The sequence below is a fragment of the Carcharhinus amblyrhynchos genome, chromosome 18 (genome assembly GCF_965287045.1).
Source record: "Carcharhinus amblyrhynchos chromosome 18, sCarAmb.v2.hapA, whole genome shotgun sequence".
Lineage (NCBI taxonomy): Eukaryota > Metazoa > Chordata > Chondrichthyes > Carcharhiniformes > Carcharhinidae > Carcharhinus > Carcharhinus amblyrhynchos.
The window spans coordinates 1,735,737-1,745,825 of record NC_137341.1 but is presented as its reverse complement, the minus strand read 5'-3'; the positions used below and the strand labels follow the sequence as shown (position 1 = coordinate 1,745,825).

The following is a 10,089-nucleotide window of genomic DNA, read 5'->3' as shown; positions in this document are numbered from 1 at the left end:
CAAAATTATTCAATGCCCCAGCATCCACCGCACTCTGGAGTAGTGAATTCCACAGACACGTGACCCTTTGCCAGAGGTCATTTCTCCTCATCTCTGTTTTAAATCTGCTACCCCTTACCCTAAAACTAAGATCTCGTCTTCTAGATTTCCCTACAAGAGAAAACATTCGCTCTATGTCTACTCTGTCAATGTTTTTTTTTTGTCATCTTATATACTTCAGTTATAAGCAGTGGTTAGCACTGCTGCCTTCCAGTGCCAGGAGCCAAACACAATTCTGGCCTTGGGTGACTGTGTGTGGAGTTTGCACATTCTCCCCATGTCTGCATGGGTCTCCTCTGCGTGCTCCCGTTTCCTCCCACAGTCCAAAGATGTGGGTGGATTAGCCTTGCTAAATTGGGGAAATAGTGGGGTAAACATGTGAGATCACTGAGATAGGGCCTGGGTAAGATGCTCTGATGAAGACTCAGTACAGACTCATTGGGCCAAATGGCCTCCTTCTCTGTACGGATTCTTTGCATTAGGTCTCCCCCTGATTCTTCTAAACTCTAGAGAGTATAGGCCTAAACTTCTACATCTCTCTTCATTAGACAAACCCCTCATCCTTGGAATCAATCTAACCTCCTCTAAATTGCCTGGAATGCCTCTCCATCCTTCCTCACATAAGGGGAAATAATTGTACACAGTACTCAAAGTAAGTATCACCAATGCCTTGTATAATTGCAGCAACATCTCTTTACGTTTATACTCTATTCCTTTCGCTATAAATGCCAAAATTACATTTGTTTTCTTACTGTACTGCACCTTAGTTTTGTGTAACTTATCCACAAGGACACCCAGATCAGCTTTGTGCAACTTATACACAAGGACGCCCAGATCCCTCTGCACTGATGCACCACAAAGCCTGCACAGATCAGCTGGCAGGGGTATTCGCAGACATCTTCAACCTCTCTTTACAACAACCTGAGCTCCCTATCTGCTTCAAGAAGATGACCATCGTCCCGGTACAAAGAAAAGCCAAGCAGTGTGCTTTAATGAGTATCGGCTGGTGGCTCTGACATCCATCATTATTAAGTTCTTCGAAAGGTTAGTCATGGTACGAATCAGTTCCAGTCTCCCGGATTGCCTGGATCCATTATAGTTTGCCTACTATTGCAACAGCAGACACCATCTCCCTGGTCCTGCACTCAACCCTGGAACATGTAGATAACAAAAACACCTATGTCAAACTATAGCTCAACATTCAACACCATTATTCTTACAAAACTGATCTCTATACTCCATGGCCTGGGGCTCATCTTCCTCTGCAATTAGATATTGAACTTCCTAACCCACTCACCACAATGTGTAAGGATAGGTAACAACACCTCCTCCACAACCATCCTCAATACCAGTGCCCCACAGGGCTGTGTCCTCAGTCCCTTCCTATACTCAGTATACACCTATGACTGTGTGGTCAAATTCCCCTCCAGCTCGATTTTCAAGTTTGCTGATGATACCACTACAGTGGGTTGGATCTCAAACAATGATGAGACGGAGTACGGGAACGAGATAGAGAATCTGGTGAACTGGTGCGATGACAATAATCTGTCCATCGATGTCAACAAAACGAAGGAGATAGTCATTGACGACAGGAAGCTTAAAGGAGAACATGCCCCTGTCTACATCAATGGGGACTAAGTAGAAATAGTTGCGAGCTTCAACTTTTTAGGTGTCCAGATCACCAACAACCTGTCCTGGCCCCTCCATGCTGACACTATAGTTAAGAAAGCCCCACCAATGTCTCTCGTTCCTCAGAAGATTAAGGAAATTTGGTATGTCAGCTATGATCCTCACGAGCCTTTACAGATGCACCATAGAAAGCATTCTTTCTGGTTGTATCACAGCTTGGTCTGGGCTCCTGCTCTGCCCAAGATCACAAGAAACTACAAAATGTCATGAATATAGCCCAATCCATCACGTACACCAGCCTCCCATCCATTAATATTGTCTACACCTCCCTCTGTTTCGGCAAAGCAGCCAACATAATTAAGGACCCCACGCACCCCGGACATACTCTCTTCAACCTTCTTCTGTTGGGAAAAAGATACAAAAGTCTGAGGTCATGTACTGACCGACTCAAGAATAGCTTCTTTCATGCTGCCGTTAGACTTTTGAATGGACCTAGTTTGCATTAAGTTGATCTTTCTCCACACCCTAGCTATGACTGTAACATTATATTCTGCACTCTCTTTTCCTTCTCTATGTACGGTGTGCTTTGTCTGTGCAGCGCGCAAGAAAGAATACTTTTCATATACTGACACACGTGACAATAATAAATCAAATTATCTACGTTAAACTCCATCCGCCACATTTTGGCCCACTTACCAAACTATCCATTTGTATATTTCTTAATTCCTCATTGCAATTCACTATACAGCTATTTTAATATCATCTGCAAATTTGGAAAAAGTACTGTCTAACCCTGAATCAAAATCAGTGAACAGCCAGTTCTGAAAGCTAGTGGCATTTGCTACTAAATAAACCTGTTGGACTTTACCCTGGTGTGGTGAGACTTCTTACTGTCTTATCCTGGACAGAGGGAGCTGAGAATCTCCATGCAGGCTGCCAGACAGATATATGTCTCTATGACTGGATTAACAATGTGTGGAATATACAGACTGGATTCAGCTCGGGTCACTGTCTGTGTGGAGTTTGCACATTCTCGTTGTGTCTGCATGGGTTTCCTCCAGGTGCTCCGGTTTCCTCCCACAGATCAAAGATGTGCGGGTTAGGTGGATTGGCCATGCTAAGTTGCCCCTTAGTGTCGGGGGAACCAGGAGAGTAAATGTCTGGGGTTATGGGGGTAGGGCCTGGGTGGGAGTGTGATCTGTGCAGACTTGATAGGCCAAATGGCCTCCTTCTGCACTGTAGGGATTCTGTAACCTAATAAAGGACAGCTCTGCCTGGAAGCAAAAAAAACAAGTCCCCAGGACCGGACGGAATGCTTCCCAGGGGTCCGAAGGAAATGGCAGAGGTGATAGCGGATGCCTTAGTGATTATTAACCAAAATTCGCTGGATTCCAGGGAAGTGCTGGAAGATTGGAAAACGGCTAATGTTACGCCGCTGTTTAAAAAAGGTAGCAGACAAAAGGCAGGGAATTATAGACCGGTTAGTTTTAGTTGGAAAAATGCTTGAATCCGTCATCAAAGAAGAAATAGTGAGGCACCTGGAAAGGAATGGTTTGATAGAGCAGACGCAGCACGGATTCATTAAGGGGAAGTCGTGTTTGACGAATTTATTGGAATTCTACGAGGATGTGACTAGTGCGGTAGATGGTGGGGAACCGGTGGATGTGGTGTTTCTCGATTTTCAGAAGGCGTTTGATAAGGTGCCTCACAAAAGGTTGCTTCACAAGGTTAGGGTGTATGGAGTTGGGGGTAAGGTGTTAGCGTGGATAGAGGACTGGCTGTCTAATAGGAAGCAGAGAGTTGGTATCAATGGGTGCTATTCTGATTGGTGGTTGGTGACTAGAGTGCCGCAGGGATCAGTGCTGGGGCCTCAGCTATTTACCATTTATATAGATGATCTGGAGGAGGGGGCTGAGTGTAGGGTGACAACATTTGCTGATGACACGAAGATGAGTGGAAAAGCAAATTGCGTGGAGCGTGTGGAAAGTCTGCAGAGGGATCTGGATAGGCTGAGCGAGTGGGCGAGGACCTGGCAGATGGAGTATAATGTTAGCAAGTGTGAGGTTATCCACTTTGGCAGAAATAATAGTAGGAGGGATTACTATTTAAAGGGTAAAAAACTGCAGCATGCTACGGTGCAGAGGGACCTGGGGGTCCTTGTGCATGAGTCACAAAAACCCAGTCTGCAGGTGATCAAGAACAAAGAACAACACAGCATGGGAAACAGGCCCTTCGGCCCAACGAGCCCACGCCGCCATCTTAACAATGCATTTTTCCTCCACCTCCCTTGACCCGTGTCTATGGTGAGTACCCTCATTGGAAACCAGATTTAGGGGAGAATAATTCAGGGACAGTTTGTTACACCAATCAGCCTAACAGCACATCTTTGGGGTGTGGGAGGAAACCAGAGCAGCTGGAGGAAACCCACGCAACCACAGGGAGAATGCGCAAACTCAAGAGGGCGAATGGTATACTGGCCTTTATAGCAAGGGGGATAGAATATAAAAGCAGGGAGGTCTTGCTGCAACTGTACAGGGCACTGGTGAGGCCGCAGCTGGAGTACTGTGTGCAGTTTTGGTTGCCGCATTTGCACAAGGATATTTTGGCCTTGGAGGGAGTGCAGAGGAGGTTCACTAGGCAGATACCGGAGATGTGGGGGTTGGACTATGAAGAGAGATTAAATAGACTGGGTCTGTACTCGTTGGAGTTTAGAGGGATGAGGGGGGATCTTATAGAGACATATAAGATAATGAAAGGGATGGATAGGGTAGAGGTAGAGAGATTCTTCCTGCTTAGAAAGGACAGCAGGACTAGAGGGCACAGCCTCAAGATAAGGGGCGGGGGGGCGGTTTAGAACAGAGTTGAGGAGGAACTTCTTCACTCAAAGGGTGGTGAATCTCTGGAATTCTCTGCCCAATGAAGTGGTGGAGGCTACCTCACTGAATATATTTAAGTCACAGGTAGATAGGTTTCTGATAAACAAGGGGATTAAGGGTTATGGGGAGAAAGCGGGAAAGTGGAACTGATCCACTTCAGATCAGCCATGATCTTATTGAATGGCAGGGCAGTCTCGAAGGGCTAGATGGCCTACTCCTGCTCCTATTTCTTATGTAACATGAAAACGAGATGCAGACTGGCACTCGGCAAAAAAAAATCAAAATGGAGAGAGTTCAGGGTGTGAAATCGTTGAATTCAATGTTGAGTCCAGAAGACTAAAATACCTTATCAGAGGAAAGGGGCTGGTCGTCCAGCTTGTATTGGACATCACACCAGGTTCCTGTGGCTTAACCATATGGCAAGAAAGAATAATTCAAGTGGTGAATATAAAAGTAGGGAGGTCTTGCTGCAACTGTATAGGGCACTGGTGAGGCCGCAGCTGGAGTACTGTGTGCAGTTTTGGTCACCGCACTTGCGGAAGGATATTTTGGCCTTGGAGGGAGTGCAGAGGAGGTTCACTAGGCTGATACCGGAGATGAGGGGGTTGGACTATGAAGCGAGACTAAATAGACTGGGCTGTATTCGTTTAGAAGGCCAACATGATGTTACAGACACCTCTCCCTTAACCACGTTCTTTTGGACAGCAGGCACTACAAACAGACTTCAGTTCTATACGCAATGTGCACCTTGGTCGGTGAAAGTTGCTGCTTATTATCTAATTGCAGCCACATTCCACAGTCTGATAAATCGTGTTATTGGACATGATCGTGTTATTGGGCAATCGTGTTTTGGTCGCCGTACTTACGCAAGGATATTTTGGCCTTGGAGGGAGTGCAGAGGAGGTTTACGAGGCTGATACCGGAGTTGAGGGGGTTGAGCTATGAGGAGAGGCTGAATAAACTAGGCTTGTACTCATTAGAGTTTAGAAGAATGAGGGGAGATCTCATTGAGACGTATAAGATGATGAATGGGATGGATAGGATAGAGGTGGAGAGGCTCTTCCCGCTCAGAAAGATAGTAGGACTAGAGGGCACAGCCTCAAGATAAAGGGGGGGGGGGCGGTTTAGAACGGCGTTGAGGAGGAACTTCTTCACTCAAAGGGTGGTGAATCTCTGGAATTCTCTGCCCGTTGCAGTGGTGGAGGCTACCTCGCTAAATATTTTTAAGACGCGGGTTGATGGGTTTTTGATAAGCGAGGGGATTAAGGGTTATGGGGAGAGGGCGGGAATGTGGAACTGAGCCACGACAGATCAGCCATGATCTTATTGAATGGCGGGGCAGGCTCGAAGGGCTAGATGGCCTACTCCTGTTCCTATTTCTTATGTTCTTATCCATATCTAATTTGTTTCTCGAGGGTCATCGACTGGTATCATTTCCCTTTGTCCCTGATTTTGTGCAAAACCAGGTAAACTAAACCAAATAAACTCGGGGATCCCATACTCCCCCTGACTGGCTGTCTGAGATATCAGTCACTTATGGGACCCGCCCTCTCATTCAAGTGTGTGTCTGTTACTTCTTGCTAAGATTAAAAAATGCTTTGTTATCGCCTTTGCCTATCTGTTCAGAATAGGGGAATATGGTGTTTATGTTTTGGGTAAGTTATTTGCAGGTTACAATTACTCCTCTCTTCTGTGTGAAATGAGTTAATTTACTTAAAAGCTTAAAATACAGTGCAGTGATTTAAGGTGATTGGTATAACAGTACATTCAACTAACAGCTATCAGTTTAGCTCAGTTGGCTAGCTGACTGGTTAGGGAGGTAGAGTAATGCCAACGCTGATGGTGCAATTCCTGTACAGGCTGAGGTTGTTCATTAAGGCTTCATCTTCTCAACCTTGCCCCTTGTCTGAGGTGTGGCGATCCTTGAGTTAAATCATCATCAATCAGCGCTCCTCTGCAAAGAGGAGAGGAGCCTATAGGCATCTGGGGCAGTGGTGATTTTACTTTCCTTTTCAAAGAATTCCAAAAGCTTATTACAAAGCTTCATTCTAAGCTTACTAAATTAAGATCATAGAATCCTACAGCGCAGAAAGAGGCCCTTCAGCCCATCGAGTCTGCACCGAACACATTCCCACCCAGTCCCTACCCCCATATCCGACCCACTAACGCCTCTAACCTACACATCCCTGGACACTAAGGGACAATTTCTTAGCACGGCCAATCAACCTAACCCGCACATCTTTGGACTGTGGGAGGAAACCCACGCAGACACAAGGAGAATGTGCAAACTCCACTCAGACAGTGACCCGAGCTGGGAATCGAACCCAGGACCCTGGAGCTGTGAAGCAGCAGTGCTAACCATTGTGCTACTGTGCCACTCATAAATTGCACAATGTGAAATAGCGATTTCTCGTGAACAATACAAGTTAAACTGCATTAATTTAATGCGCAAGACTCAATATTTTAACACTTGTTTTTCTTCAATCTGAGCATCCAGACCCGTCACCAAAAATAACTATGTGCTATTTCCTTCATCTGGACTATACCAGGATGTTCTTCATGTATTTGTTCAATAACTATTCCACACAGACAAGGAGGAATGGTGGCACATTGCTGCCTCACAGTGCCAGGGACCCAGGTTCGATTTCCAGCTTGGGTCACTATCTATGTGGAGTTTGCACATTCTCCCCATGTCTGCATGGGTTTCCACTGGGTGCTCTGGTTTCCTCGAACACCTGACGAAGGGATGGGCTGTCCCGAAAGCTTGCGGCTTTTGCTACAAAATAAACCTGTTTGGACTTTGAACTGGTGTTGTGGGATTTCTTTCTGTTTTTCCTTGAACAGTCCAAAGATGTGCATTTTAGGTGGATTGGCCAGGCTAAATTGCCACTTAATGTCAGGGGGAACTAGCTAGGGTAAATGCATGGGGGATAGGGATTGTGGTCGGTGCAGACCCGATGGGCTGAATGGTCTCCTTCTGCACTGTAGGATTCTATAAATGATCACTCAGATTCCCCCCAGTAGGCACCCACATTGGATTGTCAAATCAAGCTTTCTTGACACATATGGTTACAAATCAGGATGCAAATGATGCGCTCCAGCTATTCTTTTCAAAACTAGATCCATCACCTTCCCCATCCATGGTATCATTTCTGCTACGTCCCTGAACTTGAGAAACTGTCACAGGCAACTAGAGGAAAATAAAGAATATTAGCAAAACTATTTGATGGTATCTGCTCAATAGATTAAGCCTGGCAATGCATCAGCATTAGCACAGTGCTCTGATACTTTATATCATTGGAGTGTTCAGATAAGATCAGAAAGCAATCAGCTGGAAGCGAACAAAGGTATAAGATCTAACAAGAATCATTAAGCGTCGACGATTGGTCAATAATGTGATACGATGACCAGATAAATAATCATAAAATCTTTGGACTCCAAAATTTAATTCAATGCTTCATTTTCTATCTGAGCTTACACTAGTCAGAGTATGTGCAGCAAAGGTCATCGTTTTTCCAAAAGGCGTGGTACGTGAAAGGAAGATCCATAAGATGAAGCATTGCGAGCAAGCAGTAATGATGGCTTCAGATTAAAATGAACCAATCCTTCAGACATATGCAGCGCATCTTTGACATCTTTGGATGCTTTCTCACACTCAGTTATCCAGTCCTATGATTGTTTCACACATAATAAATTTTGCAATGGCTTCAATAATAGAGTAAGAAGTCTCACAACAATAAGAACATAAGAAATAGGAGCAGGAGTCCATCTAGCCCTTCGAGCTTGCCCCGCCATTCATAGAACATAGAACATAGAACGCTACAGCGCGGAACAGGCCCTTCGGCCCACGATGTTGCGCCGACCAGTCTTATTTTTAAAAAAAAACATTGACCCACTAATCTAAACCAATCCCTTTTCGTCCATAAACCTATCCACCAATCTCTTAAACGCCCCCAAACTAGGCGCATTTACAACTGCAGCAGGCAGGGCATTCCAGTCCCTCACCACCCTCTGGGTAAAGAACCTGCCCCTGACATCCGTCCTATAACTACCCCCCCTTAATTTAAAGCCATGCCCCCTCGTGCTAGCTTTCTCCATCCGAGGAAACAGGCTATCACCATCCACCCTATCTAAACCTCTAATCATCTTATATGTTTCTATAAGATCCCCTCTTAGCCGCCTTCTTTCCAACGAAAACAACCCCAAATCCCTCAGTCTCTCCTCATAGGACCTCCCCTCCATACCAGGCAACATCCTGGTAAACCTCTTCTGCACCCTCTCCAAAGCCTCCACATCCTTCCTGTAATGTGGGGACCAGAACTGCACACAGTACTCCAAGTGCGGCCGCACCAGAGTTGTGTACAGTTGCAACATGACGCTGCGACTCCTAAATTCAATCCCCCTACCAATAAACGCCAAGACACCGTACGCCTTCTTAACAACCTTATCTACTTGATTCCCAACTTTCAGGGATCTATGTACACATACACCTAGATCCCTCTGCTCCTCCACTCTATTCAAAGTCCTCCCGTTAGCCCTATACTCAACACATCTGTTATTCCTACCGAAATGGATTACCTCACACTTCTCCGCATTAAACTCCATCCGCCACCTCGCGGCCCAGCTCTGCAACCTGTCCAAGTCACCCTGCAAACTTCGACACCCTTCCTCACAATCTACCACACCTCCGACTTTGGTGTCATCAGCAAACTTACTAATCCACCCAACTATACCCTCATCCAGATCATTAATAAAGATTACAAACAGCAGTGGCCCCAAAACAGATCCCTGAGGCACACCACTCGTAACCGAACTCCATGATGAATAATTACCATCAACCACCACCCTCTGTCTCCTATCTGCTAACCAATTCCTGATCCAAGTACCTAAATTACCACCAATCCCATACATCTGCATTTTCTGCAGAAGCCTACCATGGTGAACCTTATCAAACGCCTTACTAAAATCCATATATACCACATCTACTGCCTTACCCCTATCCACCTCTTTGGTCACCTTCTCAAAGAACTCAATAAGGTTAGTAAGGCACGACCTTCCCGCTACAAAACCATGATGACTATCTCCAATCAATTCATTACTCTCCAAATAACTATAAATCCTATCATATCAATAAGATCATGGCTGATCTGAAGTGGATCAGTTCCACTTTCCCCCCCCCAAACCCCTAATTCCCTTGTCTATCAGAAACCTATCTACCCGTGACTTAAATATATTTAGCGAGGTAGCCTCCACTACTTCAATGGGCAGAGAATTCCAGAGATTCACCACCCATTGAGTGAAGAAGTTCCTCCTCAACTCTGATCTAAACTGTCCCCCCCTTATTTTGAGGCTGTGCCCTCTAGTTCTGCTGTCCTTTCTAAGCAGGAAGAATCTCTCTACCTCTACCCTATCCATCCCCTTCATTAAATCTAGAATTTATTAAATAATTTATTAATTATCCATTAAGTGCTGTTCCTCTGTCAGGTCACCTTACAGTGTTTCCAAAAGCTTGTGGGTTTACTAACAAATAAACTGGTTGGACTTT

At 45.3% G+C, this 10,089-nt stretch overlaps 1 pseudogene; it reads right to left on the bottom strand.

Moving 5' to 3' along the window:
• The window catches only part of LOC145355159 (uncharacterized), a 54,442-nt pseudogene that overhangs the window by 32,980 nt on the left and 11,373 nt on the right, over window positions 1–10,089 (bottom strand).